Source organism: Pristiophorus japonicus, chromosome 8, assembly GCF_044704955.1.
Source record: "Pristiophorus japonicus isolate sPriJap1 chromosome 8, sPriJap1.hap1, whole genome shotgun sequence".
NCBI lineage: Eukaryota > Metazoa > Chordata > Chondrichthyes > Pristiophoridae > Pristiophorus > Pristiophorus japonicus.
Window position 1 is genome coordinate 75,347,003 of NC_091984.1, and position 27,006 is coordinate 75,374,008.

Consider the following 27,006-nt stretch of genomic DNA (forward strand, 5'->3'; position numbering starts at 1 on the left):
GACATAGGCTTCCCAGTCCTCACCCTCCGAGAACTTCTCCAGGATGCCCACAGTTTGCTGCATCTTTGCATTGGATTCGTATTCTCATCGCCAGTTATTGTGTTCCTAACACAGATGAGGCTGCACACAGGGAGGTTAAAGTAACAGTGACCTCAGTCTTTAATAAGATACTCCAGAGTGAGGAACAGGCCTTAGGGGCCGGCTTATATACAGTGCTCCCAAGGGATGCTGGGATCCCTTGGGACTTCAGGGGATGAGCTCCCTGGTGAAAGAACATGGGAGTGCATGCTTTATAGATACACAACATTATGTAGCTACATTCCAATGCAAAACCGGATCTTAAAAGTGGCCAATAAGTCGATTGGAGCTCCTGGGAACTTACTTTTGGCTCCTCAAAATTAAGGAGAGAAATACCTGTCCCACCCACACTCTTGCACTTAGTACTCTGGGACTGGAACTCTGCATGTGTGTCCATTATTCAGCACAGTATGTGGTGCAGTCAATAATATAACTCAGGTCTGTTGGCTGAGAACAGTATTTTTTTTCTCTCTCATTGATGTGAATAACACTACATTTATTACTCATCTGCACTATTAGTCAAGCGCGTAATGTGGACTTAAATCAAGTGTAAGCCAGACAGAAGAGGGTTGACCAGTCCCCCCTTCTCTAACGGACATTAATAAACCAGTTGGGCATATCTGATAGTCCAGCAGCTTTCATAGTCATTTTATTGAATCAAATTAGTGGTGTGATTTGGACTCTTGACGAGTATATTACAAGTCCACTATCATAACTGCTACGTGCTGTACCCCTCTCTGGTATAACTTGTTTCAAATGAGTTAACATGTGTTTTAAAGTAGCACAAACAACAATTTATGTGACCATGTTGATAAATAGCACAAATGGGAATGAACCTCACATGGGTTGAAAATAAACGTATTCTGATTGGTTGCCTATGTCTTCCTTTGGAATTATTAGCATGAATGCTCTTATCTTCCTTTAACTAGAACAAGAGGAATTATTTATTGTCATTGGCACGTACACTTGGTTATGCCATGTAGAGAAGTAAGTTGTAGTCAGAGAGGGCTAACAATTATAAAGTGACTTAGTAATGTGATTGCATGATATTTTTAAATCATTTATCTGTCACAGAGGTCAGCTGCACTTTGGAAGTACATCTCTTTTGGATGTGCAAGCCCATTAACTTGTGCTGTTCATGCGATACTTGGGCCCTTAATCTCATGGATGTCCACAGTGCTGTTATATTGTTGTTGTGTCAGGAAATAATGTCATTCACCAGCAGGGGGTGCAGCAGGGATATTTCCTCGTTGAGTTCATTTGCATACCAGCAAGTATTAGTTCTGGGATAACTCCCGTGAAAAATGAGTGTAAGTAGCCGAATCCCCAGGAAATTTGAATCCCATAATGGTGTGACTGTTTAAAAGATTCCTGTCTTCAGCACAACCCCAGGAGAGTGACAGGTAAGGTTTTCTTTCTCAGTTCTGTTCAAATTTTTTTCAAGGCATCTCTAACCTGCATCTTTATTCCGTGTTCTCTAACAACTTATATAAAAATATTTTTCAGGCAGGTAGTAATGTCTTGCAATTTACTTTCTATAAATATTGAAAAATAATGTATAATACGCAGTGATATTTGAAACATTGCAAAGCTTTGCAATGGATATATTAAACATTATGCACCGTGTTACAGCTCTGAAGACTATTAACATTTTCAGGTAATTTGTGGGTTTTGCTTCTTTGAATAAACCTCCTCCATCATTAACCTGTAATCGAAGACGATTAATCCACATTGCACCAGATAAAGGCACACAAGGATGATGTAGTGAGAGCTCTGGATGGGCAGCAGTGGGCAATAAAACTGTGATATACTCTGTGAGTTCAGATGACATCATAAGTCAAAAGAGTGACTTATTAAGGTTATTTGACCCGAAGAATAAATTACAATCTTATACTCACTCTCTAACATGTCTATTTTAAAATACATGCTACAGTTTTAATAAAATGAAAATAACATTTAAAAGCACAGCTGAAATGACATTGAATAAAAGTATAAATGACCATTATCTTCATTACAGAATAATATGGTAATATGATCTACTGGGAGTACAGAAAAGCAATGATTATTTTTTAGCATAATAGCATGACTGTAAGGAAGTTTTGGCCTAGAAATTTGAGTCAGCGGGAACCTGCTGGTGCCACCGTGGGCCAAAGTTAGCTGCCGCCCGCAAAAAGAGTGCAGGTAGCACCGGTATTTTGATGCTGATTTACATTAGCCAGCACAAAACCTGCAGTGTAACACGCTGTTTCGGGTAGTAGTCTCAACAGGAGGCCCAATGAAGCATGACAGTAGTGTCCCTGGAGCGAGACAGTGTTCTTTTAAAGCTAGCCTGACATTTAAGAAGGCAGTGTCGATCCCTTAAAGGGGAACTGCCTTCTAAAATGAAAAAAATGTAAATTATTCCAAAATGGCAGTCTTCAGCTCTTAAAACGGAATTTCCTTCCGTACGTAAGAAAATGGTAGAAATGCTTCAGCACAAATGACTTAACAAGTCAGGAAAGGGCACCCAGGATCTCGCATGCAACACTCCAGCTTTGTGCAGGGAGTTAACACTGGAAGAGAGATCCTCTACCCTCAGAGGGCTAGGAGGCCCTTCAGAAAGAATGATGTGGGACCAGATCGTCAAGGCCATCTTTGCCAGCAGTGTTGTCCCCACAACCTGGATCCAGTGCGCAAAGATGTTTCATGATCTCAGACCAGTGGTCAAGATTGGTAAATGCATCTTCCAATGCCGTCTCCTACCAACTGTATCACCAGCCTCACTCACTGTTCATTGCACAAGTGCTCCCCTGCCCCATCACTCACCTACCAACAGTCTACCAAACACAAGGCACACCTCACATTCTTAGCTTTACCTCATCCCCTTGGAAGAGACGGTGATGGCCATTCTTGGCAGGGGCATTGCTGAGCCCTTGGCCAGCAGCAGGGCTGAAAGGATACAAGATGTTGATACCCTCATACATTATTCTTGTTTCTCACACCTCACTTCCCCCTCATTCCACAATATCTTCTGATTTACAAGGGATGCATGGTGTAAGCATGCAGCTCTTGCTTTCTCACCCTCCCCTCTCCACAACGCTACCCTTGTGCCTTCCTCAGTTCACATACTCAAGAAATCTAGCCTGCCCAGCCAGTGGTTGACCAAGAGGGGAGAAGAGAGTTAGAAGAAGAAAAAACACGGTCACTCGATTTGATGCTCCTAGCCACCTGCTCCTCGAGGTTGTCCTGCAAGGCCATCTGCAGTGTCTCTCACTGAAAGTCAGCAGCCTTCCACCAGCCATGTGCAGGAATATCGGCTCCTTCATTGAAACATCTGTGAACCTATGTGGGACCGTTCGAGGGACCGCCTATGATGATGATGCAGCCACTGGGGCAGCACTGCGTGACATCAGTAGGCTAGGCAAGGGCACACACAAGACAGTCACTAAGGAAATGCACAAGGGTGATTATTTGATTTCTTGATGTAATATTAGATGGATAAAGCTGGATTGGAAAGTTTGCTTTGTGGTGGCTTTTGTAAAGTCCTTACTCTACAGTATGAACATAAGAACATAAGAATTAGGAACAGGAGTAGGCTATCTAGTCCCTCGAGCATGGCTGATCTGGTCGTGGACTCAGCTCCACTTACCCGCCTTCTCCCCATAACCCTTAATTCCCTTATTGGTTAAAAATCTATCTATCTTTGACTTGAAAACATTCAATGAGCCAGCCTCAACTGCTTCCTTGGGCAGAGAATTCCACAGATTCACAACCCTCTGGGAGAAGAAATTTTTTCTCAACTCGGTTTTAAATTGGCTCCTCCATATTTTGAGGCTGTGCCCCCTAGTTCTAGTCTCCCCCACCAATGGAAACAACCTCTCTGCCTCTATCTTGTCTATCCCTTTCATGATTTTAAATGTTTCTATAAGATCACCCCTCATCCTTCTGAACTCCAAGGAGTAAAGACCCAGTCTACTCAATCTATCATCATAAGATAACCCCCTCATCTCCGGAATCAGCCTAGTGAATCGTCTCTGTACCCCTTCCAAAGCTAGTATATCCTTCCTTAAGTAAGGTGACCAAAACTACACGCAGTACTCCAGGTGCGGCCTTACCAATACCTTATACAGTTGCAGCAAGACCTCCCTGCTTTTGTACTCCATCCCTTTCGCAATGAAGGCCAATATTCCATTTGCCTTCCTGATTACCTGCTGCACCTGCAAACTAACCTTTTGGGATTCATGCACAAGGATTCATGCACAAGGAAACAAAAAAAAGGGGGAAAAAAAAAAGGGCCTTGTAAATGTCTGGAGTGTCACCCAGGTCGGGTGGCACCGTTTAATGTTTTATGTTTTTGCAGGTGAACTCCAAAAAGAGTTTCATGCACAAGGACCCCCAGGTCCCTTTGCACCACAGCATGTTGTAATTTCTCCCCATTCAAATAATATTCCCTTTTACTGTTTTTTTTTTTCCCAAGGTGGATGACCTCACACTTTCCGACATTGTATTCCATCTGCCAAACCTTAGCCCATTCGCTTAGCCTATCCAAATCTCCTTGCAGTCTCTCTGAGTCCTCTACACAACCCGCTTTCCCACTAATCTTGGTGTCATCTGCAAATTTTGTTGCACTACACTCTGTCCCCTCTTCTAGGTCATCTATGTATATTGTAAACAGTTGTGGTTCCAGCACTGATCCCTGTGGCACACCACTAACCACTGATTTCCAACCGGAAAAGGACCCATTTATCCCGACTCTCTGCTTTCTGTTCGCCAGCCAATTCTCTATCCATGCTAATACATTTCCTCTGACTCCGCGTACCTTTATCTTCTGTAGTAACCTTTTGTGTGGCACCTTATCGAATGCCTTTTGGAAATCTAAATACACCACATCCATCGGTACACCTCTATCCACCATGCTAGTTATATCCTCAAAGAATTCCAGTAAGTTAGTTAAACATGATTTCCCTTTCATGAATCCATGCTGCGTCTGCTTGATTGCACTATTCCTATCCAGATGTCCCACTATTTCTTCCTTAATAGTTTCAAGCATTTTCCCCACTACAGATGTTAAACTAACCGGCCTATAGTTACCTGCCTTTTGCCTGCCCCCTTTTTTAAACAGAGGCACATTCTGGGGACAAGGTCACTCTGTGACCTTAACTCTTTATTCACAGGACTCCAAAGATGATGACCCTGCATGGGACCTCCCTTTTTATACCTGTGTGATCAGGTAAGGAGTGTCTCCCACAAGTTCACCCCTTGTGGTCAAGGTGTGCATCTAGGTTGAGTGTATACAGTAATACAGTGGTGTTACATTGTGGTTACATACATGACATCACCTCCCCCCCCCCCCCAAAGTCTTACTGGGATCATAGGTTTAGTCTTTCAGGTGGTCTACGCTCCCTCGTGGAGCGCCGCAGTTGGGGCTCTGGTTGTTGGACACTGACGTGAGTCTGTCACCCTGTGGTGATTCCGGCCTGTCCGGGCTGACCGCAAGGACTGTGCATTCTTCTGATTGCTCTTGTTGCTTGTTCACTGGCGGTGTTGTGAGCTCCATCTCATGGTCTTCTTCAGGTTCCTCCGTGTCAATGCTGAATCTTTTATTTCAGCATCGTAGGCAAGAGGACGCTGTGATGGTCAGTAACAGAGGGAAGGTAAGGTGTGGGACAAATGTTGAAAGGGGAATTGGGGTTGTGGTCACTGGTACAGCAGGCAGATGATTCTATTTTGGATAACAGCAGTGCTAAAAGAATATAAGATCATAAGAAATAAATGTAGAAGTAGGTAATATGTACCCTTGAGCCTGCTCCGCCATTCAATAAGATCATGGCTGATCTGATCTTGGCCTCAACACTTTCCTGCCTGTTTCCCATAACCCTTGACTCCCATATAGTTCAAGAAGCTGTCTATCTCAACCTTGAATATATTCAATGACTCTGCCTCAACAATTCTCTGGGATAGAGAATTCCAAAGGTTCATGACCCTCTGAGAGAAGAAATTCCTCCTCATCTCTGTCTTAAATGGTCGATCGCTTATTCTGAAACTATGCCCCCAAGTTCTGGATTCCCCCACGAAAGGGATTATCCTCTCAGCATCGAACCTGTCAAGCCCCCTCAGAATCTTATGTTTCAATAAGATCACCTCTCATTCTTCTAAACTCTAATGAGTATGGGCCCAACCTGCTCAACCTTTCCTCATAAGACAACCGAATCATCTCAAGAATCAACCTAGTGAACCTAGTAATGTGGAATCGGTATGGGTGGAGCTACGGAATACCAAAGGGCAGCAAATGCTGGTGGGAGTTGTGTACAGACCACCAAACAGTAGTAGTGAGGTTGGGGACAGCATCAAACAAGAAATTAGGGATGCGTGCAATAATGGTACAGCAGTATCATGGGCAACTTTAATCTACATGTAGATTGGGCTAACCAAACAAGTAGCAATGCGGTGGAGAAGGATTTCCTGGAGTGTATTAGGGATGGTTTTCTAGACCAATATGTCGAGGAACCAACTAGAGGGCTGGCCATCCTAGACTGGGTGATGTGTAATGAGAAAGGACTAATTGGCAATCTTGATGTGCGAAGCCCCTTGGGGAAGTGTGACTATAATATGGTAAAATTCTTTATTAAGCTGGAGTGACACAGTTAATTTAGAGACTAGGGTCCTGAACTTGAGGAAAGGTAACTTCGAAGGTATGAGACATGAATTGGCTAGAATAGACTGGCGAATGATACTTAAAGGGTTGATGGTGGATAGGCAATGGCAAACATTTTAAAGATCACATGTATGAACTTCAACAATTGCACATCCCTGTCTGGAGTAAAAATAAAACAGGGAAAGTGGCTCAACCGTGGCTAACAAGGGAAATTAAGGATAGTGTTAAATCCAAGGAAGATGCATATAAATTGGCCAGAAAAAGCAGCAAACCTGAGGACTGGGAGAAATTTAGAATTCAGCAGAGGAGGACAAAGGGTTTAATTAGGGGGGGGGGATAGAGTATGAGAGGAAGCTTGCTGGGAACATAAAAACTGACTGCAAAAGCTTCTATAGATATATGAAGAGAAAAAGATTAGTGAAGACAAACATGGGTCCCTTGCAGTCAGATTCAGTTGAATTTATAATGGGGAACAAAGAAATGGCAGACCAGTTGAACAAATACTTTGGTTCTGTCTTCACGAAGGAAGACACAAATAACCTTCCGGAAATACTAGGGGACCGAGGGTCAAGTGAGAAGGAGGAACTGAAGGAAATCCTTAATGGCGGGAAATTGTGTTAGGGAAATTGATGGGATTGAAGGCCGATAAATCCCCGGGGCCTGATAGTCTGCATCCCAGAGTACTTAAGGAAGTGGCCCTAGAAATAGTGGATGCATTCGTGGTCATTTTCCAACATTCTATTGACTCTGGATCAGTTCCTATGGACTGGAGGATAGCTAATGTAACACCACTTTTTAAGAAAGGAGGGAGAGAGAAAATGGGTAATTCTAGACCGGTTAGCCTGACATTAGTAGTGGGGAAAATGTTGGAATCAATTATTAAAGATGAAAAAGCAGCGCATTTGGAAAGCAGTGACAGGATCGGTCCAAGTCAGCATGGATTTATGAAAGGGAAATCATGCTTGACAAATCTGGAATTTTTTGAGGATGTAACTAGTAGAGTGGACAAGGGAGAACCAGTGGATGTGGTGTATTTGGACTTTCAAAAGGCTTTTGACCAGGTCCCACACAAGAGATTAGTGTGCAAAATTAAAGCACATGGTATTGGGGGTAATGTACTGACATGGATAAAGAACTGGTTGGCAGACAGGAAGCAGAGAGTCGGGATAAAGGGATCCTTTTCAGAATGGCAGCCAGTGACTAGTGGGGTGCTGCAGGGCTCAGCGCTGGGACCCCAGCTATTTACAATATACATCAATGATTTAGATGAAGGAATTGAGTGTAATATCTCCAAGTTTGTCGATGACACTTAGCTGCCGTGGTATGAGCTGTGAGGAGGATGCCAAGAGACTGCGGGGTGACTTGGACAGGTTAGGTGAGTGGGCAAATGCATGCCAGATGCATTATAATGTGGATAAGTGTGAGGTTATCCACTTTGGTGGCAAAAACACGAAGGCAGAATATTATTTGAATGGCGGCAGATTAGGAAAAGGGGAGGTGCAACGAGACCTGGGTGTCATAGTACATCAGTCATTGAATGTTGGCATATAGGTACAGCAAGTGGTGAAGAAGGCAGGTGGTAAATTGGCCTTCATAGCTAGGGGATTTTGAGTATAGGAGCAGGGAGGTCTTACTGCAGTTGTTCAGGGCCTTGGCGAGACCACACCTTGAGTATTGTGTGCAGTTCTGGTCTCCTAATCTGAGGAAGGACATTCTTGCTATTGAGGGAGTGCAGCGAAGGTTCACCAGACTGATTCCCGGGATGGCTGGACTGACATATGAGGAGAGACTCAATCGACTAGGCTTATATTCACTGGAGTTTAGAAGGCTAAGAGGGGACCTCATAGAAACATAAAATTTTGACAGGATTGGACAGGTTAGATGCAGGAAGAATGTTTACGATGTTGGGGAAGTCCAGAACGAGGGGACATAGTCTAAGGATAAGGGGCAAGCTATTTAGGACTGAGATGAGGAGAAACTTCTTCACTCAGAGTTGTTAACCTGTGGAATTCCCTACCGCAGAGAGTTGTTGATGCCAGTTCATTGGATATATTCAAGAGAGAGTTCGATTATGGCCCTTACGGCGAAAGGGATCAAGGGATATGGAGAGAAATCAGGAAAGGGGTACTGAGGGAATGATCAGCCATGATCTTATTGAATGGTGGTGCAGGCTCGAAGGGCCGAATGGCCGACTCCTGCACCTATTTTCTATGTTTCTATGTTTCTCTGAACTGCCTCCAATGCAAGTATATCCTTCCTTAACTAAGGAGACCAAAACTGTACGCAGTACTCCAGGCATGGTTTCATCAACGCTTTGTACAGGTGCAGCAGGACTTCTCTACTTTTATACTCCATACCCCTTGCAATAAAGGTCAACATTCCATTTGCCTTCCACATGAGGAAGCACCAAGTGAATGCAAAGTGCTTTAATTTCAAAGAAGCATTGGGTGAGACAAGAGTGGTGTACCACTGGCAGATCCAATTAGGGAGAAGAGAAAGAGAAAGACTGAGTCCTATCCTAAAGAAGTATATCTCAATACAGAGCAATGTAAGCACATTCACACATTCGAACCTACCATAAAACAAGTGGCCACAGTTGGTTTCCACAGGAAGTGTGGGCCTCTGGAGACCAACTGGACAGTGCAGATCACTATGGAAATTAGACTTCCAACAGGTTTGCAATTCCTGAAACAAAACATTAGAAATATTTTATCATTATTAAGCATCAATTTTATACTGTGCTTATCTTAAAAGTGAATTTATAACTTCCATTGCTGAGTAACTATGGATTTTTGGAAATACAATGGCCCAGAAATCCCAGTTTCTTCATCCTGCGGGCGTTCGACGAAAAATAAGAGAGAAGATGCACACTTACCTTTTGGTCGAATGCCCGCCAGAGATCCAGGACTTGAGGCCTCCTCTTCTTACGCAACGGAACGTGTTCACGTTGGGACGTCCGCAGGAGTCACATGGGCCTGGGCACCCAATCACGGTAAAGTATTTTCTCATTCATAGTAATAGAAGTTTCGTGAGTCAGAAACATTTAAAAAAAAACATCTCACATAAATACACTATAGAAATTAAAGTTGATAGAAATGCTTCTTAAAGAAAAAAATTTGCCGATTTTAAAAAACATTTTTAATTATGGTTTAAAATAAAATTACCTGAGTGGGCAGGGTTTTAACATAAATATGTTGTTTTAAATGTTATTTTAATGTTTTTGATACGTTTTCAAACTCTCAGTAAAAATAGGCTATGCGCCTGCTTTTATCAGGCACGAGTTTTGAGGACATTTGCTGGGCAAGATATGCATAAATACCGCAATCTTGCCCTTGCAAATGTCTTCGCTCCTGATATCTAAGGGATAATTTTAGGGTTAATCATGGCAGGAGAGCCCAGCGCTGTCATGCTCCTCCTGTGGTATGTGGGAAGTCAGGGACACTTCCAGTGTCCTGGCTACTATGTGTGTGGGAAGTGTGTCCAGCAGCAGCTCCTGTCAGACCACATTGCGGCACTGAAGCTGCACATGGATTCACTCTGGAGCATCCGCGATGCTGAGGACATCATGGATAGCACGTTTAGTGAGCTGGTCACACCGCAAGTAAAGGTTACACAGGCAGATAGGGAATGGGTGACCATCAGGAAGAGCAAGGGAAGGAAGGTAGTGCAGGGGTCCCCTGCAGTCACCTCCCTCCAAAACAGAGATACCATTTTGGATACTGTTGAGGGAGGTGACTCATCAGGGGAAGGCAGCAGCAGCCAAGTTCATGGCACCAGGGGTGACTCTGCTGCATAGGAGGGCAGGAAAAAGAGTGGGAGAGCTATAGTGATAGGGGATTCTATTGTAAGGGGAATAGATGGGCGTTTCTGCGGTTGCAAATGAGACTCCAGGATGTATGTTGCTTCCCTGGTGCAAGGGTCAAGGATGTCTCGGGGCGGCTGCAGGACATTCTGGAGGGGGAGGGTGAACAACCAGTTGTCGTGGTGCATATAGGTACCAACGATATAGGTAAAAAATGGGATGAGGTCCTACAAGCTGAATTTAGGAAGCTAGGAGTTAAATTAAAAAGTAGGACCTCAAAGGTAGTAATCTCAGGATTGCTAACAGTGCCACATGCTAGTCAGAGTAGGAATAGCAGGATAGTTCAGATGAATATGTGGCTTGAGGAATGGTGCAAGGGGGAGGGATTCAAATTCCTGGGACATGGGAACTGGTTCTGGGGGAGGTGGGACCAGTACAAACCGGACAGTCTGCACTGGGCAGGACCGGAACCGATGTCCTAGGCGAAGTGTTTGCTAGTGCTGTTGGGGAGGGGTTTAAACTAAAATGGCAAGGGAATGGAAATCTATGCAGGGAGGCAGAGGGAAATAAAAAGGGGGCAGAAGCAAAAGGTAGGAAGGAGAAAAGCAAGAGTGGAGGGCAGAGAAATCAAGGGCAAAAATCAAAAAGGGCCACAGTACAACATGATTCGAAAAGGACAAAGAGTGCTAAAAAAATCAACCCTGAACACTCTGAGTCTCAGTGCGAGGAGCATTCGTAATAAGGTGGATGAATTAACTGCGCAGATAGCTGTTAACGGAAATGATGTAATTGGGATTAAGGAGACATGGCTCCAGGGTGACTAAGGCTGGGAACTCAACATCCAGGGGTATTCAATATTCAGGAAGGATAAACAGAAAGATAAAGGAGGTGGGGTAAGCGTTACTGGTTAAAGAGGAGATTAACGCAATAGTAAGGAAGGACATTAGCTTGGATGATGTGGAATCTAAATGGGTAGAGCTGCGAAACACCAAATTGCAGAAAACGTTAGTGGGAGTGGTGTACAGACCACCAACAGTAGTAGTGAGGTTGGGGATGGCATCAAACAGGAAATTAGGGATACGTGCAATAAAGGTACAGCAGTTATCATGGGTGACTTTAATCTACATATAGATTGGCTAACCAAACTGGTAGCAATACTGTGGAGGAGGATTTCCTGGAGTGTATAAGGGATGGTTTTCTCGACCAATATGTCGAGGAACCAACTCTAGAGCAAGCCATCCTAGACTGGGTCTTGTGTAATGAGAGAGGATTAATTAGCAATCTGGTCGTGCGAGGCCCCTTGGGGAAGAGTGACCAAAATATCGTAGAATTCTTCACTAAGATGGAGAATGACACAGTTAATTCAGAGACTAGGATCCTGAACTTAAAGAAAGGTAACTTCGATGGTATGAGACGTGAATTGGCTAGCATAGACTGGCGAATGAACTTAAATGGTTGACGGTAGATAGGCAATGGCAGACATTTAAAGATCACATGGATGAACTACAACAATTGTACATCCCTGTCTGGCATAAAAATAAAACTTGGAAGGTGGCTCAACCGTGGCTAACAAGGGAAATTAGGGATAGTATTAAATCCAAGAAAGAGGCTTATAAATTGGCCAGAAAAAGCAGTAAACCTGTGGGCTGGGATAAATTTAGAATTCAGCAGAGTAAGACGAAGAGTTTAATTAGGAGGGGGAAAATAGAATATCAGAGTAAGCTTGCAGGAACAGAAAAACTGACTGCAAAAGCTTCTATAGATATGTGAAGAGAAAAAGATTAGTGAAGGCTAATGTAGGTCCCTTACAATCAGAATCAGGTGAATTCATAATGGGGAACAAGGAAATGGCAGACCAATTGAACAAATACTTTGGTTCTGTCTTCACTAAGGAAGACACAAATAACCTCCCGAAAATACTAGGGGACCAAGGGTCTAGCAAGAAGGAGGAACTGAGGGAACAGAGGGAAATCCTTATTAGTCAGGAAATGGTGTTAAGGAAATTGATGGGATTGAAGGCCGATAAATCCCCAGGGCCTGATAGTCTGCATCCCAGAGTACTACAGGAAGTGGCCCTAGAAATAGTAGATGCATTGGTCATTTTTCAACATTCCATGGACTCTGGATCAGTTCCTATGGATTGGAGGGTAGCTAATGTAATCACTTTTTAAAAAAGGAGGGAGAGAGAAAACAATGAATTATAGACCGGTTAGCCTGACATCGGTAGTGGGGAAAATGCTGGAATCCAATTATTAAAGACATAATAACCGCGCATTTGAAAAGCAGTGACATGATTAGTCCAAGTCAGCGTGGATTTATGAAAGGGAAATCATGCTTGACAAATCTGCTAGAATTGTTTGATGATGTAACTAGTAGAGTAGGGAGAACTAGTGGATGTGGTGTATTTGGACTTTCAAAAGGCTTTTGACAAGGTCCTACACATGAGATTAGTGTGCAAAATTAAGGCACAAGGTATTGGGAGTAATGTATTGATGTGGATAGAGAACTGGTTGGCAGACAGGAAGCAAAGAGTGGGAATAAACGGGTACTTTTCAGAATGGCAGGCAGTGACTAGTGGGGTACCGCAAGGTATATTAATGATTTAGACAAAGGAATTGAATGTAATATATCCAAGTTTGCAGATGGCATTAAGCTGGGTGGCAGTGTGAGCTGTGAGGAGGATACTAAGAAGCTGCAGGGTGACTTGGACAGGTTAGGTGAGTTTGAGTGAGCAAATGCATGGCAGATGCAGTATAGTGTGGATAAATGTGAGGTTATCCACTTTGGTGGCAAAATCAGGAAGGCAGATTATTATCTGAATGGTGACAGATTAGTAAAAGGGGAGTTGCAACGAGACTTTGGTGTCATGGTATATCAGTCATTGAAAGTTGGCATGCAGGTACAGCAGGCAGTTAAGAATGCAAATGGCATGTTGGTCTTCATAGCAAGAGCATTTGAGTATAGGAGCAGGGAGGTTTTGCTGCAGGGCCTTTGTTCAGGGCCTTGGTGCAGCTCTGGTCTTCTAATCTGAGGAGGGACATTCTTACTATTGAGGGCGTGCAGCAAAGGTTCACCAGACTGACTTTCGGGATGGCAAGACTGACATATGAAGAAAGACTGGATCGACTAGGTTTATTTTCATTGAAATTTAGAAGAATGAGAGGGGATCTCATAGAAGCATATAAAATTCTGATGGGATTGGACAGGTTAAATGCAGGAAAAATGTTCCCAATGTTGGGGAAGTCCAGAACCAGGGGTCACAGTCTAAAGATAAGGGCCGAGATGAGGAGAAATTTTTTCACGCAGAGAATTGTGAACCTATGGAATTCTCTACCACAGAAAGTTGTCGAATCCAGTTCGTTACATATATTCAAAATGGAGTTAGATGTGGCCCTTACGGCTAAAGGGATTAGTGGGCATGAAGAGAAGGCAAGAGTGGGGTACTGAAGTTGCATGATCAGCCATGATAATATTGAATGGTGGTGCAGGCTCGAAGGGCCGAATGGCCTACTCCTGCACCTATTTTCTATGTTTCTATGTTTCTATATGCGCGAGATCTGTCAAGCCAGAAACTTGACAGATCAGAAAAGCTGGTTTTCAGCGCATGCACATTGCGGGTTGAAATTCGGCTTTTACGATGCCTTCCTGGGTCCGTAGAAACTTCGTATGGACCCAGGGAGGCCGGGATTTCCACACCAATGGTTATGATACTCAAAGATTAGAGTTGAAATGATCTTTCAATATGGATTGATTTTAACTCCACCTTCTTTTCTGTTGAACATCACTAAATCAAATAAATCTAGTTAATGTAAATACATTTATCGCCCATCGATGACTTTAGTTGATATATCATATTGATTGGCCGATGTAGCTGTTATAAAAATGAAGATTTTAACGTATAAGATATTTATTTGTCATTTTTGGAAAATTTCTACTTTAAAATAAGTTATTTTTACAGGTGTATTCAGGAGCGTGGCCCATTTCTAATGGGTTTCCCCGTCCCTACACTTGCTTAAAACCAGTTAGATCTCTAACTTTGGTCAGTTCTGACAAAGGGTCATCGACCTGAAACATTAACTCTGTTTCTCTCTCCACAGATGCTGTCTGACCTGCTTACTATTTCCAGCATTTTCTGTTTTTATATTAGTATTGACCTTACCCCTGACAGCCTGGGACCACCAGGAAATTCTTCGACCCCCACAAAGAGCCTCAGGTACTACAGTTATAGGGTGACTGCCAGGCAGCAACATGTTTGAGACAAACAGTTTTATCAAGTTGCAGTTTTAAGACTCGGGAGACAGCCGGGGACTGTAAGATTATCATGGATTAGTTGGTTTTTAGATACATGTTTTGGTATCTTATAATCATTGGTGATATAATCTTCAGTTATGGATTTATAATTGTGTGCAAGAATTAAATATAAAAGTCTGTTTTCATCAATTGTATGCAGTGATAACCTGAATTATATGAGACATGTAACCCTTTTGCTTATAATCAAAAGTCTGTGAATAAGCTGTAACCAGACAGCCTGGGGTGAGAAAGAGAATTGCTATGGTCGAATAGTGAGGCTGAGAGTGAAAGTTGGATATTAGTGAGGATGATGAAGCTATCCTGGGGACAAGGTCAAGTGTAGCTGTCACTGTGTTGGAACGTTATGATGTTTGCAGTGAATTAAAAACATAGGCCTTTCACAGGACCAACAAGGACATCATGGGGCCAAAATTCAGGGTCTCAGAGAGACCCGTTACTTCCCGTTTGTGACGGCCTTGCAGTGGAATCCTGTGGCCACCACTTTATGATCAAATGGCTGCCTCGACCCAAATTCAAGTTGGGGATTTTTCGGCCTGGACCCGATTCCACCCCGATGCTGATGACTGCCGCAAGCACGTCATCAGAATGTGCATAGCCACTCTCCCTCACTTGAAAAATAAACCGCCCGAAATTCACATTAAAAAATCGATCCCCTGCTCTGCAGTGCCCCCGACAGCTTTTTCTGTTGTTGCGCCTTATCCGGAGTCTGTGCAGCCCAGCAGCGCGGTGGCCCTTCAAGAGGAAGGCCCACTGTCACGGCGGCCTTGTATTAATTTTTGCTGGCCGACTTCCTGATCGACCGGCAAGATAGTGCCCACTGGTCCGGCCGGGTCACCAACAGGCAGCCTGACACCCCCTCTTGGGTGCCAAGCCGCTGGCCCGGCCGAAACCCTCCCTGGTGGCTCAGTGGCCGAAGATAAAAAATGACTGATTCTCTCCCCTTTAATGGAGGGAAGAGAGCATGATGATGCACACACGCTGAGACGTCCCCACCACTCCACTGCTGATTGACAGCGGCGGAATCCCGGTCCTGACCAAAGTTCCACCCCTCAGCCTGCCTTCCAGTTGATCTCCCTCCCCCACTATGCCCGACTTCCAGTGGGACTTTGAAAATTGATCATCCGACCACATCATGGATCCCAGCCGTAAAACCAGGTAAAAATTCATAGGTGCGCCTGCTTTCTGGCATACCTAAATTTCAGCCCCCATATCTCTACACTGTGGAGACATGTTCTTTTTGTGTTGCCATAACTACCGCAGATATGAGTCTTGAGGGTCAGAAACAGATGATGTAAGGGTGTCATAAGACTGGAACCTGTGTAAGTCAAAGTGCTGCGAACGTGGCATTTTTATGATTGGAGTTTGGGTGTAAGCCAGTGATTGGTTCAGAAAGAATCCATGGGGCCGAAATTTCCCCTTTCCTTAAGAGCCATTACCGCCTCAGAGGTACCGACATTTCATTCATTTACCTCCATTTTTTTCCAGCGTGCTCGTGACTGCGCCGCCCGTGTTGCCACCTAGTTGAGAACGCGCCAACCCCCCACCGCCCGATGGTGACCCCACCTCTACCCCAAACAGGAAACTGACACGCAGGAAATTTCCCCACGTTAAATTGTCCTGCGTGGGCAGATTGGCTGCTGCTCGGTGCCAACTGGCGGGAAGCTGTTTGTGGCTGGGCGGTGCATCCATCCTTAAAGGGGAGGGTGGTCTGCCAAGGCCACCACTTTATTTTAATTGTCGGTGAGCACGACAATGGCGACCCCGGGTTCGCCCGGGCCTCCAACAGGCAGCCTGGCACCCCCTCTTGGGTACTGGGCTGCTGGCAGAAACCCTGTGGCCCAGTGGATGCCATCAAAGTTAATGCAGAGCTCGCAGCAGCCCTCCCTTTAACTGATGCTGACGGATGTTGTGACGCATTAGCGCGATGTGGCAAGTCTGTGTCGCGCTGATGTCATCAGCAACATGCTGACATCATCAGTGCGTGCTGATGTCATCAGCAACACGCTGACATCATCAGCGCGTGCTGATGACTCAGAGCGACGCCCGCTCTGATCCAAGGGCACTTGTGCCCCGCAGCCGACCCAAACAACGCTCCGTCCAAAAAAAACGTAATGATCTGAATATCGGTCGACTCTGCGCCCCACGGAGAACGATTTTTTTAAAATCGGTGAGTGTGCCACAGTTTGATCATAGAATCATAGAAATTTACAGCACAGAAGGAGGTCATTTCGGCCCATCGTGACCATGCCGGCCAACCACGAGCTATCTAGCCTAATCCCACCTTCCAGCTCTTGGTCCGTAAGCCTGTAGGTTACAGCACTTCAAGTGCACATCCAAGTATTTTTAAAATGTGGTTAGGCTTTCTGCCTCTACCACCCTTTCAGGCAGTGAGTTCCAGACCCCCATCACCCTCTGGGTAAAGAAATTTCCCCTCATATCTCCTCTAAACCTCCCCCCAATTACTTTAAATCTATGACCGCTGTTTGTTGACCCCTCTGCCAAGGGAAACAGGTCTTTTCTATTCACTCTATCCAAGCCACTCATAATTTTAGACACCTCAATCAAGTCTCCCCTCAACCTCCGCTGTTCCAAAGAAAACAGACTCAGCATCTCCAATCTTTCCTCATAGCCAAAATTCTCCAGTCCAGGCAACATTCTTGTAAATCTCCTCTGCACCCTTTCCAGTGCAATCATATCTTTCCTGTAATGTGGTGACCAGAACTGCACACAGTACTCCAACTGTGGCCTAACCAGTGTTTTATACATTTCAAGCACAATGTCCTTGCTCTTGTATTCCATGCCTCAACTAATAAAGGCAATTACTCCATATACCTTCTTAACCACCTTATCTACCTGGCCTGCTACCTTTAGGGATCTGTGAACCTGCACTCTAAGGTCCCTTTGTTCCTCTACACTTTTCAGTGTCGCACCATTTAATGTGTATTCCCTTGCCTTGTTAGACCTCCCCAAATGCATTACCTCACACTTCTCCAGATTGAATTCCATTTGCCACTGCTTTGCCCATCTGACCAGTTCATTGATATCTTCCTGCAGTCTATCGCTTTCTTCTTCATTATCAACCACCCAGCCTATTTTAGTGTCATCTGTAAACTTCTTAATCATACCCCCAACATTTAAGTCCAAGTCATTGATATATACCACGAAATGCAAGAGACCCAGTACTGAGCTCTGCTGAACTCCACTGGATACAGCCTTCGAGTCACAAAAACACCCATTAATCATTACCCTTTGCTTCCTGCCTGGTCAGGGGGCAATTTCAGCTCCCATAGGTTTTGAATGAGAGTAAGGGTACAAGAAGGAGGTCTTAACATCCAAAAATGGTAGAAGATTTCAGGAAGAATCAGAGAGACAACCGGGAGACAAGAGACCCAGAGTGCAGGTTACCCATGATTGTGCTCTAACCAGAGCATAATGGAGTAATCGAAGTCTCAATTATTCTCTGCAAACTGCTGCTCGAATATTGTAATGTATTGTGCTGATTAAAATTAAATCATTATCACCAATACGGGTCAACCTCAAATCATAGAATAATCATAGAAATTTACAGCACGGAAGGAGGTCATTTCGGACCATTGTTTCTGCGCCGGCCGACAAAAAGCTATCCAGCCTAATCACACTTTCCAGCTCTTGGTCCGTAGCCCTGTAGGTTATGGCACTTCAAGTGCACATCCAAGTACTTTTTAAATGTGGTGAGGGTTTCTGCCTCTACCACCCTTTTAGGCAATGAGTTCCCTCTAAACCTCCTACCAATTACTTTAAATCTATGCCGCCTTGTTGTTGACCCCTCTGCTAAGGTGTTTATAATCAAATTGTTAAATGGGCAAATGTGCAGAAAGCATTTAGATCAGACCAAATTGCAATTTACTGACAACCAGAAACGACTTGAAGAGGACATCACCATCGACAATCCACCAACACACACCCAACCAGCAATCGACCTCGCTGTCAATCACGAGGATGAACCCACCATTCCTGATAGTCCGGTCAGACCAGCCGCGGTGCAGTGCGGCAAGGTCCGGCCAACTCACACACACCAGGGTTTGAACTTTGACGATCAACCAGGGAGCGAAGGGCTCTGGATCGCCTCAACTTATAAATAACTTGTACCGAAGACTTTGGCGGGGGGAGTGATGTTATGTATGTAACTATGTAATACTTGCCACCAGAGGGCACGACTTTTCTTATCCACTCTATCTAGGCCCCTCATAATTTTATACACCTCAGCCTTCTCTTGTTGTGTATAGAAGAACTCCATGAGGCTGAGTTCTGTGAGCTAAACTTAGTGTGCCTAAACAACATGGCCGCCAACCTTTTATACTGGCCCTGCACGTGTGTGCAGGTGACCATTAGGACTCCAACAGTCATGACTGTCATTGTAAGAATGTTGGGCAGGAGTGGTGAGGTTGCGGAGGGGAGTCATGAGCTTGGTGCATAGCGGGTAGCCCTTGTCTCTGAGTAGCCAGTCGAGAGCTACATTAGGTGGCTGGAACAGAGCTGGAACACCGGTCCAGCGCAGGATGAAGGCATCATGGCTGCTGCCATTATTGTGGGAGTGTAGTCGCACAACAACTGCACATTCAGTGAGTGGTATCCTTTTTGGTTTTGAAAGATCTCAGGATTGCGGTGCGGAGCCCTCAAGGCGATGTGTGTGCAGTCTATGGCACCATGGGGAAGCCCACTATCCTGACAAAGCCAGTTGGTTGCTGCAGTTGCTCCGTCTGGTCATGGGAAATGAGATGTATTCCATCCTCCTTCTGTAGAGAGCATCTGTGACGTCATGAATGGAGCAATGGGCGGCAAACTGGGAGATGTTCGAGATGTCTGCTGTGGCTCCCTGTAAAGATCCATTGGCATAGAAATTGAAGGCGATGGTGACCTTCACTGCCACTGAGAGAGCCGTCCTCACCCTTGTTTGAGGCTCAAGGTCTGGCTGCAGTGGATGGCACTGCTCCGTCACCACATCTTTCCTAAATCGCAGCCTTTGGAGACACAGCTCCTCAGTGAAGTTAACGTAGGAACACTGTTGCCGAAAGAGCCTGGGTGCATTCGGCCTTCTGTTACCGCATCGGTGTATGCCTCTTCCTCTGCCACACCCTCATGGACCTCTTCATGTTGCTCCTGCTGTTTCTGTCCCTCTGCATCTACCTGTTGGTGTGTTTCTGCCTGCTGCTCTTGTTCCTTCTGTGCTATGTGGGAACTCAGGGATGCTTCCAGTATCCCTGACGACTACATGTGCAGGAAGTGTATCCTGATGCAGCACCTCACAGACCGCATTGCGGCACTGGAGCTGTGCGTGGATTCACTCTGGAGCATCCGCGATGCTGAGGATATTGTGAATAGCACGTTTAGTGGGTTGGACACACCACAGCTAACGGTTACATAGGCAGATAGGGAATGGGTGACCAGCAGGAAGAGCAGTGGAAGGAAGGTAGTGCAGGGGTCCCCTGCGATCATCCCCCTCCAAAACAGATACAGCATTTTGGGTACTGTTGAGGGGGATGACTCATCAGGGGAGGGCAGCAGCAGCCAAGTTCATGGCACCGTGGGTGGTTCTGCTGCACATCAGGGCAGGAAAAAGAGTGGGAGAGCTTTAGTGGTAAGATAGACGTTTCTGCGGCCGCAATCGAGACTCCAGGATGGTATGTTGCCTCCCTGGTGCAAGGGTCAAGGATATCTTGGAGCAGCTGCAGGACATTTTGGAGGGGGAGGGTAAACAGCCAGTTGTCGTGGTGCATATAGGTAACAACGATATAAGTAAAAAACGGGATGAGGTCTTACAAGCTGAATTTAGGGAACTAGGAGTTAAATTAAAAAGTAGGACCTCAAAGGTAGTAATTGATTGCTACCAGTGCCACGTGTTAGTCAGAGTAGGAATTGCAGGAGAGCTAAGATGAATATGTGGCTTGAGAAGTGGTGCAGTATGCAGGGATTCAAATTCCTGGGACATTGAAACCAGTTCTGGGGGAGGTGGTACCAGTACAAACCGGACGGTCTGCACCTGGGCAGGACCGGAACCAATGTCCTAGGGGGGGAGTGTTTGCTGTTGCTGTTGGGGAGGGGTTAAACTAATATGGCAGGGGGATGGGAACCTATGCAGGGAGACAGAGGGAAGTAGAATGGGGGCAGAAGCTAAAGATAGAAAGAAGAAAAGTAAAAGTGGAGGGCAGAGAAACCGAAGGCAAAAATCAAAAAGAGCCACATTACAGCAAAATTCTAAAGGGGCAAAGTGTGTTAAAAAGACAAGCCTGTAGGCTCTGTGCCTCAATGCGAGGAGTATTCATAATAAGGTGGACGAATTAACTGCACAGGCAGCAATTAACGAATATGATATAATTGGCATCACGGAGACATGGCTCCAGGGTGACCAAGGCTGGGAACTCAACATCCAGGGGTATTCAACATTCAGGAAGGATAGACAGAAAGGAAAAGGAGGTGGGGTAGCGTTGCTGGTTAAAGAGGAAATTAACGCAATAGTAAGGAAAGACGTTAGCTTGGAGGATGTGGAATCTGTATGGGTGGAGCTGCGGAATACCAAAGGGCAGAAAATGCTAGTGGGAGTTGTGTACAGACCACCAAACAGTAGTAGTGAAGTTGGGGACAGCATCAAACAACAAATTAGGGATGCGAGCAATAAATGAGCAGCAGTTATCATGCGCAACTTTAATCTACATATAGATTAAGCTAACCAAAATGGTAGCAATACGGGGGAGGAGGATTTCCTGGAGTGCATTAGGGATGGTTTCCTAGACCAATATGTTGAGGAACCAACTAGAGGGCTGATGTGCAATGAGAAAGGACAAATTAGCAATCTTGTTGTGCGAGGCCCCTTGGGGAAGAGTGACCATAATATGGTAGAATTCTTTATTAAGATGGAGAGTGACACAGTTAATTCAGAGACGAGGGTCCTGAACTTATGGAAAGGTAACTTTGATGGTATGAGACGTGAATTGGCTAGAATAGACTGGCAAATGATACTTAAAGGGTTTGACGGTGGATTGGCAATGGACAACATTTAAAGATCACATGGATGAACTTCAACAGTTGTACATCCCTGTCTGGAGTAAAAATAAAACCGGGAAGGTGGCTCAACCGTGGCTAACAAAGGAAATGAAGGATAGTGTTAAATCCAAGGAAGAGGCATATAAATTGGCCAGAAAAAGCAGCAAACCTGAGGACTGGGAGAAATTTAGAATTCAGCAGAGGAGGACAAAGGGTTTAATTAGGAGGGGGAAAATAGAATATGAGTGGAAGCTTGCAGGGAACATAAAAACTGACTGCAAAAGCTTCTATAGATATATGAAGAGAAAAAGATTAGTGAAGACAAACATAGGTCCCTTGCAGTCAGAATCAGGTGAATTTATAATGGGGAACAAAGAAATAGCAGACCAGTTGAACAAATATTTTGGTTCTGACTTGACGAAGGAAGACACAAATAATCTTCCGAAATACTAGGGGACCGAGGGTCTAGTGAGAAGGAGGAACTGAAGGAAATCCTTATTAGGCGGGAAATTGTGTTAGGGAAATTGATGGGATTGGAGGCCGATAAATCCCCGGGGCCTGATAGTCTGCATCCCAGAGTACTTAAGGAAGTGGCCCGAGAAATAGTGGATGCATTGATGATCATTTTTCAACATTCTATTGACTCTGGATCAGTTCCTATGGACTGGAGGGTAGCTAATGTAACACCACTTTTTAAAAAAGGAAGGAGAGAGAAAATGGGTAATTATAGACTGCTTAGCCTGACATCAGTAATGGGGAAAATGTTGGAATCAAATATTAAAGATGAAATAGCAGCGCATTTGGAAAGCAGTGACAGGATCGATCCAAGTCAGCACGGATTTATGAAAGCGAAATCATGTTTGACAAATCTGCTAGAATTTTTTGAGGATGTAACTAGTAGAGTGGACAAGGGAGAACCAGTGGATGTGGTGTATTTGGACTTTGAAAAGGCTTTTGACAAGGTCCCACACAAGAGATTGGTGTGCAAAATTGAAGCACATGGTATTGCAGGTAATGTACTGATGTGGATAGAGAACTGGTTGGCAGACAGGAAGCAGAGAGTCGGGATAAACCGATCCTTTTCAGAATGGCAGGCAGTGACTAGTGGGGTGCCGCAGGGCTCACTGCTGGGACCCCAGCTATTTACAATATACATCAATGATTTAGATGAAGGAATTGAGTGTAATATCTTCATGTTTGCAGATGACACTGAGCTGGGTGGCGGTGTGAGCTTTGAGGAGGATAAGAGGCTGCGGGGTGACTTGGACAGGTTAGGTGAGTGGGCAAATACATGGCAGATGCAGTACAATGTGGATAAATGTGAGGTTATCCACTTTGGTGTCAAAAACATGAAGGCAGAATATTATCTGAATGGCGGCAGATTAGTTAAAGCGGAGGTGCAACGAGATCTGGGTGTCATGGTACATCAGTCATTGAAAGTTGGCATGCAGGTACAGCAGGTGGTGAAGACGGCAAATGGAATGTTGGCCTTCATAGCTAGGTGATTTGAGTATAGGAGCAGGTAAGTCTTACTGCAGTTGTACAGGGCCTTAGTGAGGCCTCACTTGGAATATTGTGTTCAGTTTTTGTCTCCTAACCTTAGGAAGGACGTTCTTGCTATTGAGGGAGTGCAGCGAAGGTTCACCAGACTGATTCCCGGGATGGCAGGACTGACCTATGAGTAGAGACTGGATCGACTGGGCCTGTATTCACTGGAGTTTAGAAGAATGAGAGGGGATCTCATAGAAACATATAAAATTCTGATGGGACTGGACAGGTTAGATGTAGGAATAATATTCCCGATGTTGGGGAAATCCAGAACCAGGGGACATAGTCTAAGGATAAGGAGTAAGCCATTTAGGACTGAGATGAGGAGAAACTTCTTCACTCAGAGAGTTGTTAACCTGTGGAATTCGCTACAGCAGAGAGTTGTTGATGCCAGTTCATTGGATATATTCAAGAGGGAGTTAGATGTGGCCCTTAAGGCTAAAGGGATCAAGGGGTAGGGAGAGAAAGCAGGAAAGGGGCACTGAGGTGAATGATCAGTTATGATCTTATTGAATGATGGTGCAAGCTCGAAGGGCTGAATAGCCTACTCCTGCACCTATTTTCTATGTTTCTATATTTCCCTTTGCTTCTGACACAATGGCATAAAGATTAGTGGGAAAGCTAGGACACAGAGAGGCTGCAAAGAGATTTAGATAGGTTAAGCAAATGGGCTAAGGTTTGGCAGATGGAAGACAATGTCGGAAAATGTGAGGTCATCCACCTTGGAAAAAAAACACAGCAAAAGGGAATATTATTTGAATGGGGAGAAATTACAACATGCTGCGGTGCAGAGGGACCTGGGGGTCCTTGTGCATGAAACTCTTTTTGGAGTTTACCTGCAAAACAAAAACAATAATTGGTGCCACCCGCCCTGGATGACACACCAGACATTTACAAGGCCCTCTTTTTTTTTCCTTTTTTTGGATTTTTTTTGGGCACTAAAATCAAATTTTCCTTTTTCCAGTGCCCCCTATAAAAGGGGAGGGGGACACTCAAAGCACCGGCAATTAAAACAAATTAAACTTTCAAACGTAAAATCAAATTAAAATTTTGTTGCCGGGCGTGATGATGCACTCCAGTCCCTCCGGTGCCCACCTCTCGCGGAATGCCGCGAGCGTGCCGGTGGACACTGCGTGCTCCATCTCCAAGGACACCCTGGACCGGATGTAAGAGTGGAAGAGAGGCAGGCAGTCAGGTTGAACGACCCCCTCGACCGCCCGCTGCCTGGACCGGCTGATGGCACCCTTGGCCGTGCCCAGGAGCAGTCCTACGAGGAGGCCTTCGGACCTACCCGCTCCCCTCCGCACAGGGTGCCCAAAGATCAGGAGAGTGGGACTGAAGTGCAGCCAGAATTTCAGGAGCAGCCCCTTCATATAATGGAACAGGGGCTGCAACCTCGTGCATTCAATAAAAACATGGAACACGGACTCCTCCAGACCGCAGAAATTGCAAGCGGCCTGGGAGTCCGTGAACCGGCTTAAAAATTTATTGCACGGCACTGCTCCGTGCACCACCCTCCAGGCCAAGTCCCCGACAAATAGTGGGAGGACACCTGCGTAGAGTGCCCTCCATCAGGGACCCCCGCCTCCTCCGGACGGCAGGATGGTACGCCAGGGCGTGTCCGGACGGCAGGCGAGGATGGCAAAGTTGAGAGTGTGCAGGAGCAGCCCGTACAGGAAACCCCTCTGCACGGAACTGAAGGGCACGGAGGGGATTTCCCCGAGGCGGCTCAAGTTGTGAGGCACCGGCCCCCGAGGGAGGTTCCGGGGTTTGGCGCCAATGAGGAATTCCGTCTGGACGGGGGTCAGTTCGGACGGGATCTCCCCACGTGCTTAAGCCTCCTCGATGCACCTAACGGAGTCAGGGCCCAGAGCTGTTTTTAGCGACTCGATGGCATCGGCCGCGTGGCGGACGTTGGCAGAATTTAGGCGCCGCGCCAGCGTGTCTGGCGCCATCCAGCCCGCTCCTCCGCCATCGAGCAGGTCCCTGACCCTGGTCACCTCACCAGCCACAGCCCTCTCTTCCGACCGCCACATAAAACCTCGGTCGTGGAGGTACGGATTCCCGAGCAGCGGCTCCTGCAGGACGGCCGCCACTCCAGCCGGCGGAGAGCTGTGCTTGGTGGAGACTTTGTTCCAGACCCTGATGAGGTCCCTGTAAAAGACAGGCAGCTCCCGGAGGGCGGTCCTGACACCCCTCAAGTTCACAAACAGGAGCTGCGTGCGTATAACTGGCCGGACATGGGGCATCCCTGGCGCACCCCTCTCCTGAAGCGAAGGGGCGCCGTCAAGGACCCGTTAACCTTAATCAGACACTCCGCGGCGGTGTACAAAAGTTGGATCCGGGCGACGAAATGCGTCCCGAACCCGAAAGCGCGCAGAGTTCCGAACAGATAGTCGTGATCCACCCTGTCGCAAGCCTTCTCTTGGTCGAGGGATAGGAAGGCGACTGACAGACCAGCCTCCTGGGAACAATGGATGAGGTCCCGGACCAGATGGATGTTGTCGTGGATTGTCCGGCCCGGGACCGTGTAGGACTGGTCGGGGTGGATCATGTGGTCCAGCACGGCACCAAGGCAAGCAGACATCGCCCTGGCGAAGATTTTGTAGTCCCTGCTGAGGAGGGAGACCGGGCGCCAGTTCTTAAGGAGGCAGAGATCGCCCTTCTTAGGCAGCAGGACGATGACTGCCCTGCGTCAAGAGAGGGGCATCTCCCCGGTCGCCAGACTTTCCCCCAGGACCCGCGCGTAGTCGCCCCCCTGGACGTCCCAGAACGCCCTGTGGAACTCCACGGTCAGCCCGTCCAGCCCCCGGGATTTTCCCCTCGAGAGCCGGGCGAGGGCACCGGTCAGCTCCGCCAGGCTTAGCGGAGCTTCCAAATTTTCGGCGCCCTCCGGGCTGACCTTCGGCAGGTCCTCCCACAAAACTCTACGCGCTTCCTCGCTGGACGGATCCGGAGAGAACAGAGCCCCGTAATATTCACGGGCCCTGTTGTTGACACCCTCCGGATCCGAGACGAGAGAGCCGGCGTCGGCCAGCAGCGTCAAGAGCTGCTTACGGACACTCTGCCTTTTTTCCAGCGAGTAGAAGAAGGGGGAGCCGCGGTCCAGATCCCTCAGGAACCGGATCCGCGATCTCACGAACGCGCCTCGGGACCCGACGAGCTGCAGGTCCTTCAGCGCGGCCTTCTTCGCTTCGTACACCGTCCGCAGGGCCGAGTCCTGGACGACTTGACCGAGATGGGATTCCAGGTCGAGCACCTCTTTTTCTAGGCGCCCGACTCTGGCCGCCCGCCTCTTGGTCAACCCCCTCGCATACTCTTGACAGAAGACGCGGACGTGAGCCTTGCCCACGTCCCACCATAGCCTCAAGGAGGGGAAGGCACCCTGCTTCCTTCTCCAGTCGGACCAGAATCGACGGAACGAGTCCTGGAACCGCACGTCCTCCAGCAGCCGGTTGTTAAAGTGCCAGTACGCGGACCCCGTCCTCGCGCGGAGCGAAGCGAGCTCCGCCCACATCAGGTGGTGGTCCGAACACAGCACCGGCCGCATGGAGGCCGCCGGGACGCAGGAAACGTACGCCCAAGACACGTAATTAAAATTTGGTTGCCGGGC

The 27,006-nt window shown here is 46.4% G+C and overlaps 1 long non-coding RNA gene across 1 annotated transcript in view; it reads left to right on the forward strand.

Annotated features, from left to right (window-relative positions):
* Positions 1-27,006, forward strand: part of LOC139268578 (uncharacterized) — a 128,674-nt gene that overhangs the window by 41,074 nt on the left and 60,594 nt on the right. Inside the window, exon 2 of the long non-coding RNA XR_011594064.1 lies at positions 14,612-14,727. This is a non-coding gene — a long non-coding RNA (uncharacterized lncRNA). The remainder of the gene's footprint in view (positions 1-14,611; positions 14,728-27,006) is intronic.